The following is a 14,797-nucleotide window of genomic DNA, read 5'->3' as shown; positions in this document are numbered from 1 at the left end:
TGCCCTTAAGTGAATACAGATTTTCTTACTTCTGCAGAAGCAGCAAAGTCTAAACAAGGAATTTCAAGCTGCAGCTGAAACTAAGGTGCCCAGCTCCCTCAAACCTTTGTTGAATAGCAGCAGGACTGGGCAGACAATTGCTTTATGCTCTGGAGTTGGTTTGTCATAGCAACACTGCTGGAGGGTTCACTAGGAGCTTGTTTTTACAAAACATGGCATTTCCAGGATTTCAGAGTGATAGATCATAATTAGGATCATGGTCATCATGACATACTATTACTCATTTAAAAAAAAAAAAGGAAAAAAAAAGAAAAAAAACCCCACCATGTTGCTCAGCGATTTTCTCTGAACTGAATCTCTAATCTGCAAAACCTTGGTGAAAAGGGAAAGAGAAATCACAGGTGCAATGCAGCCATACTCTGAGGGGAAATGGTTACAGGGAAGAGAGAAGCAGGCTGCACTTACACACCCCATAAAGCTCAGTGCCAAAGCTCCCACAGCCACCGCTCAAATTAAAGCTCCATGGGACAGCAGCAGTGGAGACTGGCTTGGCTCAGCCTCCCAGTGCCTGAAAGGACAGCTCCTCAGAGAGGTTTAAATAACTTCCTTTGCAGAACAGAAAAAGGTGAGCAGCTGCCCTTCAGAGGTGTGGGAGGCAGCTCCAGGTAAAGGTCTGGGTCTGTGTGCACCCTCCAAAGCAGGCACGGCCAGAAGCAGGCTGACAGGTGCACAGAATACCAAACTAAGTTTAGTTGCAGCAAAGGCTGTGTCAGGTCACAGGACGGATAACCAGAGCTTTCTTCCACCCCCAGCTCCACTCTTGGAGATGCCAAGGTTGGCCCCTCAGCTCTGCGCTGAATCATCAGCAGTCAGGTGTTTTTAACAATACCATTGCAAAGGGTTTGTCAAGTGATGAAGGCTTTCATCAAGGCAGCAGCAACAGCTTAGTTCAAAGAGGAGTGCCAAGAGCAGCCTTAGTCTGGGGATGAGAGGTCATCGCTCATTAGCCCATGCTGAGTATGAAATTGATTAAGTAATTCCATGTGATAAAAATAGAGCACCAATCGATTTTCTGCAAGGCCTGCACCTTGTACCAAATCTCACCAGCCCCACCTCCAAAACCTGTCACACAAAACACTTTGATATAGATTTCATACACATTTGCTTTACTAAATATAGACTCTCTTCTTCGAGCCGAACAAACAGAAGGGGAACTGGCAGCAACTGGAGCCAAAAGGAGTTTTGCAGAGGTAATTTTGCTTCTATATATTTATACCCAACTCTTCTGGCTCCCTGCTTGCTCTGACTTACCCACCTGTCATTCTGAAAACCATAAGGTTCATTTCAGTGTCACGAAGACTTAAGATCACCTGTTCTTCTCACCCTCTTTTTTAACATAAAGAATTTTCTCCAATTGCATCCTTACAATAAAAAACTTAAAAATCAAGTCTCTTGTTTGGGGTTTTTGCTTGCCTCTACCAGTGATCCATTGGGATGATTAATATAAAGCCAAGGTTCCCTAAATATGAAATTCCCCCTCTAATGGTGAAGTGACACACATAGCAGCTTACTATTCCTTTAATAGGAATGGGATGAGTGCTCAAATAGCAGGAATCTGAGCTCCTGCTCCAAAGGCCTTCCTGATCCACGCTGACTGTTTGCAAACAAATACACATGAAATCTGTCAACTCAAAACAGGCCATTGTGAAACTTTGTGCCTCAAATTTGCACATTGCTTATGCAAGGCTTGCACCCAGCAGGTAGAAAGTCTATTATCCACTGATTTCAGCACTCTGTGACCCCTGGGAACAGCCTGTTCTTGCTCTCAGTAAAGGCTGAAGAAGGTTGTGCTGACACTCACTCGGCATGGGGGGTAAAAATAGGACTGCAATGGCATCTTTTCCTCAATTATTGTCATCTGACAAATCATGTGTGCTCTTGGTCCCTGATAAAGAGCCACAGTCAGAAAAATTCAAGCCAGATTCAGGCATGTCAGCTCGACGTTTTGGTTTCCAGGTACACCCCAACAATGTCCATACCAAAAAAAAAAAAAAAAAAAAAAAATCTTAAAACTGTTTGGAGCATCCTCCTTGTCAAATGCCAGCCAGCCAGGAGAGAGCAAAAAATGCACACACCAAGACAACAAAGAGCCCAGCAGGGATGCCAGGTAGAGCATTTCCAGTGCAAGTCTCCAACCGCGGCAGAAATAACCTCATTAAAGGGCAGGTTCAGAAACAAGGAGCTATTTATAGGCCATCTAAGACTAAATTATTAGTGACACGCTCCGGATCTAAAAATTCCCAGAGTTTACAGTGTTACAGGAGCTGTACATGCAGCATGTGATGCCCCTGAGTGCAAGCCCACGGGCTTTGGCTCCAGTGCACCGACCAGCTGCTGCTCCCAGCAGGAACTAAAACTGTCCTGAACCGAGGCCAGGCTATTCACATCCAGCCCCAGCAAGTCCGAGTTCTCCAGTTCCCAGAAAGCTCCCGAAAGCCGCCAGGAGAGCTGCGCTGCTGGCCAAGCCCTGCCAGCTCCCGCCACCCCCGCCGGGCACAGATGAGAGGGAAGGGCAGCCTCCATCACCCAGTGCCGCTGGAGCCCGGAGCGCGTTCCCGGGCCCAGCAGCAGCTGGGGGCCACGGGTCACTGACTGCTGGCTGCCATCCCACACCCAGAGGAGGGGGAGAGCCAGATTTTAGGAAGATAGAACTACAAACAAAAACGTCTCTGAGCACACTCGCAGAGCCTACAAAGGACACTTGAGAAGGGCTCTGCTCCTGGGATCTGAGAGCGGTGGCTGGCTTAGATCACGTACCAAACACTCCACAATTAATGGCAAAGTTTATTTTTTCCCCTCAGAGTTGCATGTGTGGGAGTGCATTCAGGGAGAGGGGGCGGTTGTGCCGATTTTAACCCAAACATTTTAGGTAGAAGCTATTTGTGATGGTACGGAGGAGCTGTAAAACGCTAACTGCCCTCAGTTTGCTATTTTCTGAATATACACACACAGGTACATAAATAATCTAAAATGACTTTTATTTCTTTTTTTCCCCTTAAGAAAAACAGGAACCACGACATTTAGAAACAGTGCAGAAGATGAATGAGGTCTGGACACCCTCCATCTTCTCAGAGGTAAGCTCATAAAACAACACTTCACCCTCTGACCTAACATAAAGGACAAGGGTATTTACAGCACCGTGTCACCCGCTCCAACCCAGCCAGTCTGAATGCTCGAGATGCATTCCCATCCAGCAGATGCCTGTAAGCATCCCATGAGCTTCAAGTTCTCTAACAGAGCTTACAACTTATGCCAGGACCTCTCACAACTTCTGGAAGACTGACAGGACTTTTGGTTGCACACCATGTCCTCACCAGAATCTGTGCCTCACACATGGCCAACACCCAACATCTTGTGCAGGAGGATGTTGCTGAATGAAGCCTTATGGCACAAAGATAACTTTAGCATAGAATGTCCAAACTGCCCCATGATATCCTGTGCTCCTACTTCTCCTTAGGTTGTCTCAATCAGATAAATCAAAATGCTTCCAGACCAGATGGCCAAACCAAACAAAAAAAGACAATAAAGGAAATAACCAAAATGCATAAGCAGAGACAACACATAACACCCCTGTAACCCTTTTTCTGTCCAGGATTACTTCTGACACCTGTAGTGAGCAAGGTGCAGCTTCTGGTCCCCTCTTAGGAAGAAGTTTTATCAGACTGTTTCAGTCAAATGCACACGAGCAAAGCTCCAGCTATCTGAGCATCAACAATGGACGTGGGATACAACCTGCTTTTCCTACCCAAGTTCATAAATCTCCAGTGGGTAATGAGCAACCATTTCCAGCTCACACTCCCCTCTCCTTTCCCTAAATGCTTTTATTTTTTGAATACAGTTCCATCTTGAAGTCTGCATCCTGCTGGATTCCACAGTTGATTCTGTGTTCCCAGCTGACTCACCATCCCAGTAAGGACAATCAGGCACTTCAGAAAGAAGGATAAAAGGGAAAGGACGGACAGAACAGAACATATTGTGTTTTCCCCACTCCGTTAGTCAATTCCTTATTAACACTCAGCCAGAAGGATTCTACAACCCGTTTCCCAGGCAGTGTTTATAGACAGAGAGCAACGCCTTGTAGTTTCTGTAGCCCTCTACAAAAACAACTTTGCAACAAATACTTCACGATAAGACATCAATACAAGCACAGTATATGTTCGCTGAGCAGCAGGACTGCAATAAGCCCTACAGGAACTTCGCAAAGGTCTCACCTCGACAGGCAACAAAGCTACACACATGAAGAGCAGCAGGCTGTGTTCCCAGCAGATACATACAGTGACCAGCAAGGAAAAACTCACCAAGTGTTTTGAGGCTTTTGGACAGAGCGGGCATGTTTTCCAGCTTTTTATTTACTCAGAAGAAGCACAACTCCTTCAATAGTTAACAGCTTGATGAGCAAAACCTCTAGGGCAGGAGGTGGGCAAGTCACTGCTTTTTGTCAAAAGAACCCATGCTACTTGCTCCCTCTCCCACCCCAGCGCATCCCAACCAGAAGCAGCGGCTGCAGCCTCACTACAGCTCCCACAACAGGGCGGGCAGCCCCTCCCTGCAGGACAAGGGGAGCAGCTCTCACCCTACACAACATGGCCAGCAGGCCCCTCCACCACAACCTGATGGCAGCCCCATGTCACACGAAAAATGATGGGAAGCCCCCTGCCCACACAAAATAGCAGACAGGGCCCACACACACACAAAATGGCGGGCGGCCCCTTTGCCCCCACACAAAATGGCGGGCGGCCCCTTTTGCCCCCACACCAAATGACGGACGGCCCCTTTTGCCCCCCACACCAAATGACGGACGGCCCCTTTTGCCCCCCACACAAAATGGCGGGCGGCCCCTTTTGCCCCCCACACAAAATGGCGGGCGGCCCCTTTTGCCCCCCACACAAAATGGCGGGCGGCCCCTTTTGCCCCCCACACAAAATGGCGGGCGGCCCCTTTTGCCCCCCACACAAAATGGCGGGCGGCCCCTTTTGCCCCCCACACAAAATGGCGGGCGGCCCCTTTTGCCCCCCACACAAAATGGCGGGCGGCCCCTTTTGCCCCCGACACAAAATGGCGGGCGGCCCCTTTTGCCCCCGACACAAAATGGCGGGCGGCCCCTTTTGCCCCCGACACAAAATGGCGGGCGGCCCCTTTTGCCCCCACACAAAATGGCGGGCGGCCCCTTTTGCCCCCCACACAAAATGGCGGGCGGCCCCTTTTGCCCCCCACACAAAATGGCGGGCGGCCCCTTTTGCCCCCGACACAAAATGGCGGGCGGCCCCTTTTGCCCCCGACACAAAATGGCGGGCGGCCCCTTTTGCCCCCGACACAAAATGGCGGGCGGCCCCTTTTGCCCCCACACAAAATGGCGGGCGGGCCCTTTTGCCCCCACACAAAATGGCGGGCGGGCCCTTTTGCCCCCACACAAAATGGCGGGCGGCCCCTTTTGCCCCCCACACAAAATGGCGGGCGGCCCCTTTTGCCCCCCACACAAAATGGCGGGCGGCCCCTTTTGCCCCCACACAAAATGGCGGGCGGCCCCTTTTGCCCCCACACAAAATGGCGGGCGGCCCCTTTTGCCCCCCACACAAAATGGCGGGCGGCCCCTGAGGCAAGGGGCATCCCCAAATTGGAATTGTTCTAAGAAACCATCAAGTTTTGGTCCATAAAGTACAAAAATCTGAATATCAACAGCCAAAAGTAAACCTTCAATAACTTTATCAAATATAAATATTGAGAGAGAGAGAAAAATACCAGGGGAAAAAAGAAAACGAGAAAATAGGAGAAAAAAAATTTGGGGGGGGAAAAAAAAATTTGGGGGGGAAAAAAAAATTTGGGGGGGAAAAAAAAATTTGGGGGGGAAAAAAAATGTGGGAAAAATGAGGGGAAAAAAATGAGGGGAAAAAAAATGAGGGGAAAAAAAATGAGGGGAAAAAAAATGAGGGGAAAAAAAATGAGGGGAAAAAAATGAGGAAAAAAAAATGAGGAAAAAAAAAATGAGGAAAAAAATGAGGAAAAAAATGAGGAAAAAAGAAAAATATTTTAAAAAGAGAAAAAGAAAAAAGAAGAAAAGTAGAAGAACAAAAAGAAAAGGGGGGGGAAATACAAAACCCAAAGAAATTAAAAATATTTTAAAAATAGAAAACCACCCACACAAAATAACAAAAGGGAAAATTACCAAACCCTCTACTCTCCCCTGAGGGCAGAATAGCTGCCAACAAACTCCACATCCCTCACGCAGAAATAAAGTAGAACTGACACAAAAATCAGCACCAAATTACAACCCTCACTCCAACCTGCTCCCTCAGCACTTCTACCCAAAATAAATATTAAAAATAAACCACTAAAAACCGGAGCAAGCCCCTACCTGTGCATCCCAGGAGGAGCCCTGCAGGCGGCGCTGGCTTCTGGAACCTTCCGGCGGCAGGCTGGGGGCGGGAAGGCCGTGCCCGAGGAGCAGCGGCTGCCGAGGCTCAGGAGCCCCTCGGAACCCGAGCAGCCCATCCACTGCTCCTCTTAAAGACTCGGCAGGGAGAAACTGGGATTGCAGCCCCTTGCCTGCTTCCCGTCCCACCTGGGCTGAGCTGGCATGGGCAGCTGAAGCTGTTTGCTAAATGAACTCCGTCTGCAAACCCACCTGCAGCCTGCTTTTCTTTCTCCCTTTTACGTTTTGCTTTTCCAGCAAGACGCACAGAAGACCCAACTGGAATATGAATTGAAAACTTTTAATTCTTCCCTTCCGCTGTTGGTAGCTAACACAAGTGGGGATTTAATGAAAGTGGTAAATCTTCACACACCTTAGCTCTATTAGTTTACAACTGCTCGGTGCTTGGCTTTCCAACCCAAATAACACCACAGCACGCTAATTGTCACATGCTGTCACAACACAAGCAGTCTTTTGTGCCCTTACTTAATCACTTTTTTCTGCATCAGGCCACATCCATTATGCAGCAGGTTCACTACGTTTTATATTTCATCTTTTCAGTTCAGGGGGAAGACATCTTCCAGCAGGCTTTTCCCTCGGATGTGGCAGGCAGGGATGGGTGGAATGGAAATGTTCATTTGGATGGATGATGGCTTTACTAAGCAAGCGCTTCACTAGGCTGATTATTCAAGCCATTCTAGTTCCCAACAAATTACTTCTAATTCCTTAGGGTGGCAGAAGGTAAAATAGAAAATAAGCTCAAATCAAATGGAAGTTCAAAGGAACCTCGAACACGTGGATTTCAAACAAAGGAAATTTTGGAAATTATGGAACTAGAATCAGCACCAGCAAAGACATGGAGGTGAACAACATGCTGTCCAAAGCCAAGAGGCTGCGAGAGGCATTGGCCTAAATCACCCATGAAAGAGAAGCTTAAAATATCCTCAAGTCTTGCCAAGTGTTGGTAGGGGACAAAGTACATCCTGCAGCAGGGAAAAACCTGGGCAGTGGATTAGAAAAGGCAGGAGCAAAGCACAACAGCAGCAGATGAACAGTCATTGTGGTGTCAACAGCCTCTAAGAGTGCAGTAGGATACAAGCTTTCAGGGGAAAAAAAAAAAAAGTATCAAAGACAGTATAAAAGAAGCAAAATTCAGCAGAATTACAGAAAACCTCCTTGAGAAAAGGAAATAAAAATAAAAAAACTGGTTCCTGCAGTCCCACACCAATTGAGGAAGAGATTTTTGTCCAGCCCTAGGAGTAGATTTCATCCTGTCTAACACACAGCTATTAAGAGTTCATATAAGCTGACAGGCTGGAAATCTGTAGGATTTGGGATGAATTGGTTGGATTCACAACACAGGGCCCGTTTGCCACACGAACATCCCTGGAAAAGCAGAGTGCCAGGAGCTCTGTTCTGCATCTTCCCACATCCACTCGAGCACTCTCCCTCTGGACACCATGGTGTTCTCCATCCAGTTGAAATTCTTAGTCCAAACCCCAAGTTTGGAATCCCCAAAATATCCACCTCCTTTTGGATTTACAAATACATCAAACCCTATTTCAGGGAGGGGAAAGAAAAATTTAAAAAAAAAAAAAAAAAAAAAGGAAAAAAAGCTGGAAGAGGAAAAGGACGACATCCAGGCAAACAGATGTCATACCAAAAGAAAATTAGACAAATAAAGGGATTTAAGGGGGATCAATAAAGCATGACTGCAGGACAATTACCAAGTACATTGCTCCATGATAAGGAACTTTTCCAGAGATCAGGTAAATTACTCTGGAAGACACTCCTGCACACTTTCTTGCCATATCAGATAATGGATTAGGATCATTGATTTATTCCTGCATCCTCAGAAGTGCAGTGGGAGAGCAGTACCCGAGTGCTACCACATTCCCATGCAAGAGACTATGTGGTTTGCAAATTTTATTCAAGTGAGTGTATTTTTTATTGTGAGCAGTGTTTAAATTTCTTTTTGACAAGTGCAACATTGACAAGCAAAAGGAAAAACAGTGAAATAATTCTATTGCCTACTGCTAAGAGAAACAACCTCCATCCTATTCCAAATACAAGGGTCTCCATTGTGTAATTTACAACAGCTTGGTCTTTTATATGGTACACTCTTGATCAAGATTTATATCACAAATGTCACTGGTATCTTGACTGCAGTACCTTAAGCCCAATTTGAATGTAACAACACAGGTGTTTCAGGTAAAATGCAGTTCTTGCTAAAACAGGTTCAGAGATGTAAACATTATCCTCAGTTCTGCAAGTGCCCTCAATATATATTTCAAATAAAGGGCACATTTTAAGATGTCTTAGATGGACTGAGAGACATGGTAAAAACTCCACAAATACCAGTTTGTTTCAAGCAGCTTCTTCAGCGAGACTTGCTCTCAGGCTGCAAGCCAGGACTATCCTCAAGGATGTCCCAAAGGTACCCATGTAACAGGAATTCAGCAGGTTGCCAACATCCATTTCCATTCAGCATTACCACAACAAGTGCAACTTGATAACAAAAGTCAGTACAACAGCTTCAGACAGACATGTTCCCTTCTGTTTGTACTCTTCTCCCTTCCTAAGGATGCAAGAAATGCTTGGTGAAGTGGGAGGCTGGTAGTGATTTATAGGAAAACAGATTGACTTCTGCCAGTGCTGCGTTCTTTACTTTGGTCTGAAGCAGCTTTGGGACTTTATTCACGGAGTTTCCCACTCCTATGAAGGTCACCCAATAAGCTGTGTGTATGATGTCTTATTGAAGGGCAGCAAAAATTTAAATAAAGAAATAAATAAATGAACACCAGACTGTACCCCAGCCGCAGTTCAGAGAAACATGAGCGATGAGTCATTCCTTTTTAAATGCAATTAAAAATAATTCTAAACATAGAGTGGACAAAATGCAGAGGAAGACCGTAAAACAACCACAGTAGTCAATTTTGTAATGAGTAATTTCTGCCTGCTAGTTTAGGATGCTCGTTTCTTCCTCATGCAAAATGAATAACCCCGTGAGAGGCCAATTCAGACGCTCCGGAGAACGCAGCAGTCTGGGTTTGCTGCTGGATGTGCAGCAATAAATACTTGGTAACCTTGTGTTTCCCAGCTGCTGAGGAGCAAACCCAAGGTCTGAAACAAGGAGGATCATAGAAAAGGAGCTGCCTCCAAAAGGACCTGGTCACTGCTTGGAAGGATGCTGCTTACCTGGTCTCAGTGAGCCCACAGACTAAGTAAGAGGCAAAGAGAAGCCAGTTTCAATGAGGATCCCTCCCAGTGTTTGGGGTCCTCATCCCCAGCTCTTTCCTCCCCTACCTGGAGCTTCTTTTCCATCCTCGGCACTTCTCACCTATCCTGCTGATCACACCTACTACAGGTTGCAATAAACTGGTCATTCACCCTCCCAAAACCAAACTTCAGAACTAAAATCACTTTTTCTTCTGGTTTGCAGCAGGGAACAGAACAGGAAGTGCCAAAATAGTCGGGTCGAGGGGGCAGCTGTTCTTTTGCCATTTGCAGCCAGAGTCATCAGCACACACACACAAAGGCTTTTTTGCTGGAGCTGCCCAGCCCAAACTTCCGGCGTGTAAGGGACTGACAAGTTTAAATATTCCCCAAACTCTCAGATGTCTGTCCCAACTCCAGACTCCTGAGATTTCCTCATCAACGCTACCACCAGTGAAAATGCGAGGGGGGAAAAAAAAAAAAAAAAGAGTAGGATATAGGATAGGATTTCTTTTTGGATTTATGTTTGAGTACATACACACTACACTAATCTGATTACTCACTGGGAATCCTCCTCTACAACAGCTTTTCCTTTATTGACCTTATTTTCTTTATTAATAACCGCCGTAACATTAGAGTCTTAGGAGGAACGTGAAAACCGAACACACGGGCACCGCGTGCCTCTATTCCTGCCTCTCCCGTTTCCATGGGGCTCACGGAACGAACCCCGCAAATACCCAGCAGCAGCTCGGCCCCACCGACCCAGCCGGGCCAAGACCGCCGAACAACTCCAGCGACCAACTTGCCCATTCCAAATGTAAATTAATGCAGCAGCCGCCGCTAAGAGCGGAGCTCCAGCTCCCGCCTTGCCCGGGAGAGATGTGAGCGGAAAAGCGCTGGGTGCAGCAGGAGCGGGAGCAGCCTCTCGGAAGCTGCAGCATTACGTTAATTAAGATTTTAGCCATGCCTTCGGAGCCGCGCTGCCACGGCGGTGCTGCAGCACGACACGCACCGCGCTGCACCACCGTGAAGTTACACACACGCGTGCCTGCGCTCCCCTCTGCGTGTGACGGTGCGGACACACCTGCGCAGGTGCCGCCTGCGATGGTTTCGGGATGGGGATGGCATTTGTGGTTTTGTTATGGAAGTGGGTTTTTTATTGAACAGAACAGGAACCATCCCCGGCCGCACATCCACCTGCCCACCTCAAAAAACTGCCGATGCACTTGCGGGCCGCTCGCATCCCCGCCTCCCGCGCCCCTCCGCATCCCGCGGGCTCCGTCCCCCCCTTCCCCGCTCCGCTTGGGGAATCGCCCCCCGCCCCTGCCCGCCGGGGAGCACCCACCTGGCGAAGGCGAGGCGGGCCGGCGGGGGGCGAGGGGCCGCCTCCCGGCGCGGGGGGCGCGGGCGAAGCCATCTTCGGCTCCTTCCCGCCGCCGCCCGCCTCCTCTCAGCCCCCCGCGGCCGCCACCATGCCGGGGACCCGCGGGTGACCTTCGCGGCCGCTGCGGCGCGGGCCGGTGCGTGGGTGGGGGCGCGGGGGGTGCGGGAGGCAGCGGCCGCGCTGCCGATGGATGAGCTCACGGACACATCGGCGGCTGCCGGCGGGCGGCGCGGGCGGAGGACCCGCCTCGTCCCCCCCCTCCCCCGACACACACAGGCACACACCCCCGGTACACCCCACCCGCGATCACACCCCGCGCGCACACACACACACACACACACACACACACACACACACACGGCTCCTGCCCGGCATCCCTCCACACACGCCCCACGCGTGCTGAACCCGCGGGGGCTTTTGTTTCAGATGACAGCGGAGTGTTGCACCAGGTGTCAAAACGCAGGGAGAAACCCGGGTGGAGAGAAACGCGGGTATCCTCAGCTGTGATTGTCCTCGTATCCCACCCCTCTGCTCGCAGGGTTTTAAATCCCCGAGTGCCCTTTGGACGTCCTCTGGTAGGATAATGAATGAGGGGGAATTCTTCCCTGCTGCCCACATAAAAACCTTTTAAGGCCAGGGAGAACCCTATAATCAGAGATCCTGATCTCCCACGTATGACAAGATTTTCTGGGAATACAATTTCCCTCGAAAACAAACCCCAAACAGCTGGTGAAGCTACCATATGCACATCAGGAAAGCGATTTAAAATAATGAAGTTACGATAAATCCATTCCATCCCTAGGCAAGTGGTTCCAATGACTAATGACACTAATTTATCCCCAGATTTCAACCACGGAAGCTCACTACACCCCTGCCTCCCTTTCTGCCCAAGGAAACCTTCACTCGCTCCCATTTAAATGTGGCACCGTGTCACAAATCCTCACCAAAATCCCTGTCTCCTTAACAGAGCAACCTGCTATTAAAACAAATGATCCCCTTATTCACCAGAGAATGAATTTGCTGCTTCACTCAAGTTCCTTTCCAAAAATAGCTCGTTCTTTAGCACGAGGTGTTGGAAAGCTGCTAATCAACATTTATTCCTCCGCAAAAGTGGCACGGGTGCCCTGCCCCAGCTTGTGATCCCGTCAGCCCTCCCGCACCCCGGTGCCATCAGCTCAAAGTAGCCCTGGGAAGCACAGGCTCCAAAGTCACCGTGATTTCCAGCGCATTAGGGAGATGCTAAATTTACTCCAACCTGCTAATTACTTTAACAACGACTTAGTCGCGTTGGCGTGGGGATTTAGCCAATACCTTTAAGTCCCACCTCCAACTCCGTGTCCCTACATCCATTCCCTGCTGACGCCTTGGCAGCCTTCTGTAACACCTGGCATGTCTTTGGCTGAACAGGAGCCACCGGCTGTGGGAAGGGAAAGCACCGGTATTCCTCGCTTGTGGAAGGCTGCAGGTGTAGAGGACATTTCTCCAAAACCATCTAAAAGCAAGGTTGCACCTGCTTGCCTTATATCTCCTTCTTGGATCCTGCCACAATACCTTGTGCACAACCCACAGGGTTATCCCTGGGAAGTACCAGCACATCTCCAGCGTGCTCCAGGCTGGCAAGGGAGCTCAGCAGCTCCAGGGCCACAGCTAGACTGGATGGATCTGGATGACAAGGAAGGCTGAAAAGCCATAAAAACCAGTAATAGGTGATGGGAATTGGGGACTTGGTTATCAAGAAGGGTGGAGAAGAGGGAATGAGTTGAAAACCAAGTCCCTGGTGAAAGGAAAGCAACATTCTGGCCATGACCACAAGTCCTGTATTTTAAGATTTTGCTGGAGGAGGTCTCCCAGGGAAGCTTGGAATACTGTTCCTGCTCACACTCAGAACTGAGTTTCCCTTCTGGTTTCTTCCAGATCAATTTTGCCACTTACTTCCAAAATAATCTGGTTTTGTTGTTTCTTTCTTATCTCTCAAATCTTTGCCAGGTGAAGGGCTTTCCTTACCTGTGCACTCAAGCACAACTCATTCTAACAATGGAGCTGCTGGGGAAGAAATCAAGGACAAAATAAAATTCCCAGGGGTTCCTAGGAAGTTAATCTAGTTAAGAGAGGCTCCCTGTTGTTCCCACCCTTCCCAACAAAACACCCTTTTCCACCCCTGATGTGGCTTAGTGTTCTCACATCAGAGGTACAAAAATGGGCCAAAAGTGAGAGGGAGATACCTGGTAGGAAAAAAACCAGCTCCAGTTCTGAATGGCCTCAGCAGGGACAGATGATCCCATTTCCTCAAGCACCAAGGCTGCTTGAATGCCATGTTTCCAAGCCAGGCTCCTTAGTTTGGTTCCAGCCACAGCTCCGTGCCAGTAGGAGCTGTTGATGGCACAGAGCGAGGAGAGCAAAGGGAAGCAGAAGGAAAAAATCTGACTGAAAATTAGTTGCAGTGCAGAGTGGCTGTGATTTTCAGGACCGCCTGCGGGACTTGGATGACCAATTCCTACTTAATTGGGCAATATAATTTCCTAGGCATCCTTGAAAACTTCTGCCAAGACTTGGAAACGGTTCATTTCCATGTTCAGCTTTGGGGAGCGGCCCATTCTATCCCAACACACAGTGCAAGCTTAACTTTAATGAAGCAAACAATTTTTCTGCTCCAAGAATTGTGTTTTTGTGATGAGGACATCTCTTTCCAAGCCACCCTTGTGTCCTTGAGGACATTGTTTCTATATTTTGATATTAGCTCTAATATTGTTCCATTTCTCACTGATATCTGCAGGTCCTGGGTTAAATTTCATTCCTGTACATAGCCTGCAAACAGACCTGCAGTTCCCACCACTTAAAGTACTCTCCCCTGTGCCTGGAGTTAGAATCCCCCCTTGGGCACAGCTTTGCCCTTTCGCCTACTTTTCCACTTGGGCAGTGATTTTACACTCCACTTCCTTTTGGATGAACAGCCTGTAAGATTCACGGAACTGCTTTTCTCGCTAAAATATTCCTAGTATCAGGCTCTAAGCACTCTACTGTGATCGGGGTTTTTCCTGGGCATAAATTCCTGGGGCCAGGTTACTCAGCCTCCTGACTCTGTACCTGACATGAGGACCAGGAGTTCCTCCCTGCTGATGCCGTTCAGGGCGGGCAGCACTCCGGTATCAGAACAATTAGCAGAGAATTAACAGCGAGATAACAGAGAAAGGAGCTGGATCTCCCCAGTGCTGTGCGAGGGGAACGATACTGTGCAGTACATCTTCAGATCATCAGCTGTCTCTCCCGTGCCAGATGATGCTAAAATTTGAGTGCTGCAGCAAGCAGCATGGCTGCTCCTCCTTGTCATGCCTCTATTGCTTTTTTATTTTACAGCAACAACCCCTTTGGGTAAGGGCCCTCCTCTGATTTTGCTAAACTGACAGGCCAAAAGCTGAGCCGAATTCTCATCTATAATCACCCAGTTCTGTTCAAAACCATCAATCCACGCTTCCCAGAGGTTTGCCAGCGAGGCAGGCTGCGGGATGCTTGTGTGGCTGCCGCCTGGCAGCTCTGCAGCACTGGCACGCAGTGCGATGCGCCGCCTCGGGAAACGAGCCGGTGCGGCGCGATGGAGAGGAGTGCAGCCTGCAGACAGGTCTGCACACAAAGCGGGGGCACCATGGAAACTGCCGGAGAACAAAGGCACCACAGAGAGGGTCGGAGCAGCGAGCCGTGCCACGACCTGCCAGCAATGTCCGAAATACTTC

The sequence above is a fragment of the Haemorhous mexicanus genome, chromosome 4 (genome assembly GCF_027477595.1).
Source record: "Haemorhous mexicanus isolate bHaeMex1 chromosome 4, bHaeMex1.pri, whole genome shotgun sequence".
Classification (NCBI taxonomy): Eukaryota; Metazoa; Chordata; class Aves; order Passeriformes; family Fringillidae; genus Haemorhous; species Haemorhous mexicanus.
This window is presented reverse-complemented; position numbering follows the sequence as displayed.